This window comes from Sinocyclocheilus rhinocerous, unplaced genomic scaffold, assembly GCF_001515625.1.
Source record: "Sinocyclocheilus rhinocerous isolate Xijiao unplaced genomic scaffold, SAMN03320098_v1.1 scaffold1342, whole genome shotgun sequence".
NCBI lineage: Eukaryota > Metazoa > Chordata > Actinopteri > Cypriniformes > Cyprinidae > Sinocyclocheilus > Sinocyclocheilus rhinocerous.
In genome coordinates, this window is record NW_015640094.1 from 635,857 (window position 1) to 641,164 (window position 5,308).

A 5,308-nucleotide genomic window follows, 5' to 3' on the forward strand; every position below is an offset into this window, starting at 1 on the left:
ATTCTTTTCAGAGCCGCTATCTCAGACAGAGAGGGGCAGGAATAGAGGATGACAAAGCAGACAGAATTATGTTTCACTGTGCCAAGTGCGAGAAGTGCAAGAGAAAAACGAATCTCGTTTTCAACCTCTCACCTTCGCTTGGTTTCTTGGCATGATGCTCTGACTCGCTAGCGGAAGCATTAGATCACACAGAGAAAAATACAGAATGTGATCTCGGCACCCTTTGTTGAAGTCTTAGTTAATATGTGTGCTGAAGGTACGGAGTTTGATGTCTGCTAGGGCTCAGACGTATTGATTTAACATGACGGCTTCTAAAATGGTGTAATAAGGCTTTGAGTAGGCAAAAATGGATTGGTTTGGCTCCGTACACTCTAAAAAATGCTGGGTTATTTCAACCCAACTTTGGGTCAAATTTGGACTAACCCAACTTTTGGGTTAAAAATATAATGTAAAAATGTAACCCAACAGTTGGGTTAGTCCATATTTGACCCAAAGTTGGGTTGAAACAACCCAGCATTTTTTAGAGTTGCCACTCAGAATCAGATTGCAGGCCAGTTCTGATGGCGATCTTCTAGCGATCTCTGGCGTTTGGTGGTGTTTCTCCTCCCTTGTTCTGCCCAGTTCTGATAAGGGAAAGACTGATTTTGGGATTGTTTTGTATTAGACCTCAATCAGATCTCAACTTTTAGACTGACATTCAACAGTTTTACTGTGTAGGTCTAGAAAGAAAAACAAAGAAAGAGAGATCAGATGTTATGCTTTCAATCGACAAGGCCGTTCTCCTGCAATCTGGGGCAAAAAGGAAAAATGTATTACATGCCTTAGTTTTACTATTCAGATTCAGGTAAATTCAAAGACAGAAGGAGAAAAAGACCAAAGAAAGCGAAAAAGGGAGGGAGGGGGCCAGATGCTACAGATCGTCGCCAACTCCTACCTTTTGATAAGTTAAGCTTCTTTTTCCATTTTCAGCTTCTTTTCATCTTGAAAATTAGATTTTTTTTTTTGTTCTTTTTTTCTTTCAGATGACCCTTAAGACTGTAAGGGAGATCGTAACACATTGCAGTGACTGAGATAGGGTGGGGGAAAGGAGGGAGAAGCTTTTCTTTTTCCCCCCTAGCTGAAACAGAATGTTCTGTTGGCTTCTCATTTTTGCAGTTTTAGGTATTTATCTTGTCACTCCATCTCCGTTTTTATCCCCCTCTCTCCGTGCCTCTGGGAGAGCAAAGGAGAGAATTGAGTTATTTCATCTCTGCTGGAATTTTTTTATTTGCCTTCCCGACTGATTTTTCTTCTGTACTCCTGTTTACCCCAGACAAAATGCTGTTGTATCTCAAGTCAAAATCAGGAACCTGATAGCGTTTGGCAAAAGATTCCACAAGGAGAGCCAGGCAACGAGAACAAGAGACGGAAATCTTCTGAAGCCTAACCTCCGATCTTAAAAAAAGCGTGAGATCTGCTTTCGCCCTCCCCGTTTCAGAGGTGTCCTCGGATATTCCTTCCTCTATTTCCCTGGAATCTGTCAGCATTCCCAACGGGACTCAGCCAGCTTGTATCCGGTGCCAATCCTTTGATATTAGCTCCCGGTGTCGTCTGCTTCATTCTGTGAGTAGATCGCGCTCTCTCCGCCTGTCTGTGCGAGTGTGTGCAGTCATGTGTGCGTGTGTGTATTTGACTTTGGTGCTCCATATGGTGTTCAATCCCCTGTGTAGCTGTGCTTATCTATCGTCTGTTTATGTGTGTACGTCTGGGTGGGTGTTTAACTTGGATGTGTACGCTACGCAAACGTAAAAATGAGTCAAGGTTAATGGCATGGGCTTCTTTGCTGGGCTACTCATGCAAATAGTGCATAGCTTGTTTTCCGTAATGGACAAATATATGTTCTGCTGCAGATACAGTGTGTTTGTAGAGGCACGTATGTAGCAGGTGTCACAAGTGTAACGTTCTGGTGTGCATGCACCTTTTAGGCTATAGGGTGACACCAGACCATGATTAGTTCCTTGAGGTTGTGCTCTAATGAATGCAAATTGATGGAATGTCTTTTCATAAAACAAGCTCAATGGAGTGGCATATTTATTCTCTGTACTAATGCATGTGTCTTCGGCATGAAGTTTATGTGACGATAGCTATTCGTAATAAATGTGACTGACAATGCTGTTGCAGCGAGAAATGATTGTGTTTTTTTCCTGCTTTGCCCCCCAGATTAAACAGCTGTGGTCTCTGTCTCTTCTCTCAGCCTTTTTCCCATCACTTGCTCAATCAGTGTCTGGACCTCACTTGGGGCCGGCCAATAATTGAAAAGCTATATTGATATTCTGCTCGGGGGAGACAGAGGGGAAAATATACACTTTTATTTACAGTTAATCGCATGGAGTGCGATACAAAAAGTACTTGTGAAACACATTAGGTTTGAGCATCCTTTCTGGTTAATTGTTTCAATGCTGTTAGCTGGGCTTGGGCTTTGGAGAGATGAAAAATGATGCTGACAGGGCAACAATATGGACAAAACTGGGGGTTTTGCGTGGTGGGCCACAGTTCAAGGAGGATGTACATCTCAAATGACAATTGAAATGAATTGAAAAAATGTTGCAATAGTGCTGATGTGGAGGTGTTCCTTTCAAATAATCTGTTTTAGGCCAGAGATGTGATTCATTTACCACCTACATTGTTCTTAATCATTTAAAAAGGCAGTTTTGCTCATACAGGAAAAGTTGTTTAGGATTTCTGTGATGGACAAGCTTTGTAAATGTCTTTATTCTCGTGTGCTTCCTGTGACACCTGTTGAAAGTGTGTGGTTGCTAAAGTTACTGGTAATCTCACAGTCAGAGTGGGCTCTTTCCCAAAATGCCATGTGTTCCTATCTGTACTCCTGGCACTGCACAGGTCAGCTGCTGCCATGCCGGTCAACATCTGTTGCGCTCTTGATCATAGCAGGTCCAGGCTATATTGCTTGCAAATTGCATGTTGATATTTTGCTCATTCATTCCTCTGCAGGAACTCTTGCAGGAAACTCTTCATGCAAAAGAAGAACTAGATATTGCAGTATACGTGCACAACACATAATAACAATCACAATATGTATCAGAACATCCGCTCAGACAGATTTTGAATCTGTGTTAATAAAATAAATAATAAAAATGACTTGTTATCTATAGGCCTAATTAACTATGTTTAGTTATTCAGTAGCATGGTGAATGGTTTATCTGTTGTTGCCCACATATCCTATCTTGATAACTAACTAGCTGGTGTATATCAGGGTTTCCACACATTTGACCAATGAATTCCCATGACATTTACTTTTTAAAGTAATTTCACTAATTTTATACAGATCCTACATAGTTGCTTAAAGCCACTAAAGTTTAAGTAGAATACATTTCTGTATTTTTCCTAGTTTTCCATTTCTATAATTTATTATTATTATTAATTTCTATGACTTTTTCAGGCCTGGAAATCATATTTAAATGGCTTTATACTTCTAGATTTCAGTGACATTTCTAGTCACTTGTGAGTCATAAATCAAGTCAGAAAAAATGCTTCACTATAATTTTTCCCCTAATCTTTCTATTCATTTTTCCTTCAGTTGTTTATTATTGTTATTTTATTTCAATTACTGTTTTTATAGGCTTGGATTTTTTCTTTTCTTTTCACTCATGCCTGTGGCGTACAAACAGCTACCAATAGACATGCTGGATGAATAAATCTGTCATCTGTAGCTTTGTGGGTCTTTTGGTCAGATATTCTGGTTTTTGTTGGAAGAGCAAATCTTAGTCAACAGTGTTCAATTGAGCGAGACACTTTTTTTTTTTTTCTGTCGCCCGTCCTCTTCCCGTCTTTCATATTCTCCATTTGCCTTTGTAGCCACCATTTCTTTATTCTTCAAGTCTCTTTCTCCATCTAGCTTTTTCTTCCAGTCCATGTAGAATTCAGGGGTCAGAAATACACACATTCTTGCTGTGGTCACAGACTGTGCCACAGAGAGATGAGAGGGAGAAAGAGGGAGGACCAGAGCTTGAGAGCTAATCCATCACCGCAGTCAGTCCCCTTGCATGTGTATGAATGAGAGGGAGAGCACACAGACACCGTATGAAACAATGCTGTCCAAATACTAAAGCCCTGCTTTAATAAGCTTTGCCTGCACCTCCTGGATTTCTTACAATGGTGATTATAATGTCACATAGAAAAGTCAGTACTATAGTTTTTCTTCACTTTTCCATCAGCCTTGAAGAGTTCACCCAAAAATGGAAATTCTTAATTTACGCACCCTCATGTCATTCAAAACCCATTCGTGAAAGACTTTCTTTCGCAGAGCACAAAAAAAGCTGCACTATAACGTACTATGAAAGCGTACAGTGACCACAAGCTGTCAAGCTACAAAAAGGACAAAAATGTACCATGAAGGCACCAAAAAAGTAGTCCATATGACTCATGCTGCTTATTCCAAGTCTTCTGAAGCCATGCAATACAGACTAAGTTGTTAAAAAGTTCCCATCTGCTGCAGCTCTCAAATCTCATTCGTGTCAATGTGCATTCCAGTACGGCACTTCAAGTTTGGTATCTATGACACCAAATGGCATTGGTTCTTGTCTGGCTGCTCATGATGTGCCAGGTATGAATGTGTGGACTAGCAAATTAATTTTGAGTGTTATGGCAGAGAAGACAACCAAAGCTCCAAATGGTGTTTATTGAGGAGTACAGTTCAAATTCAGTATGCTTGTATACACCACTGTTTAATATTACTTGGTTTTCATGTTCAAGTACTGTACCTGTATTTAGGATGCAGCTTATCTAGCGAAAGTAGAAACAGTTCTATCAATCAGTTGCTAAAACCTGAAAACAAGTCAGTGTCCAAACACAGGAAAAATGTGTTTTAGATTATTACACTTTCAAACAACTGCTTTTATCGCTGCTGAAACATAATTTTCATAACTTTTCAATGGTTTTCCATTCATTTTTTTTAAAGAAATGTCTGTTTCTTTTAAATATAAGTATATATTTTTTTTACATTTTCAGTCCATAGAATTTAGTTATGAAAATGAGAGAGAGAGAGAGAGAGAGAGAGAGAGAGAGCTGAGTCCTTAGCTATCTTCAAGAATCGGCTAAAAACACATCTCTTCCATCTTTTTTTGACCCTCTAACTCTAGCACTCTCTATTCTAATTCTATTCTTTAAAAAAAAACGTGTCACTTTTAGACTCACACTCTATTCATTTACTGCTTGTTTTCTTTAAAAAAACACTAGCTTTTCTAATCTTTTTGTATTCTATCTGTTTTCTTTTCTTTATTATACAATTAACAAAAGCAAAAAAGGCCTC

The 5,308-nt window shown here is 39.3% G+C and overlaps 1 protein-coding gene across 3 annotated transcripts in view; it reads left to right on the forward strand.

Moving 5' to 3' along the window:
* The first annotated feature begins 1,041 nt into the window (after positions 1–1,041).
* Positions 1,042–5,308, forward strand: part of LOC107752523 (glutamate receptor ionotropic, kainate 5) — a 112,870-nt gene continuing 108,603 nt past the window's right edge. For 2 of the 3 annotated variants that reach the window (XM_016568522.1, XM_016568523.1), the window contains exon 1: positions 1,232–1,602. The gene's annotated coding sequence lies outside the window, so the exon portion shown is untranslated. Of the gene's footprint in view, positions 1,162–1,231; positions 1,603–5,308 lie in introns of those variants that run through there. The other variant, XM_016568521.1, reaches the window with a different exon arrangement.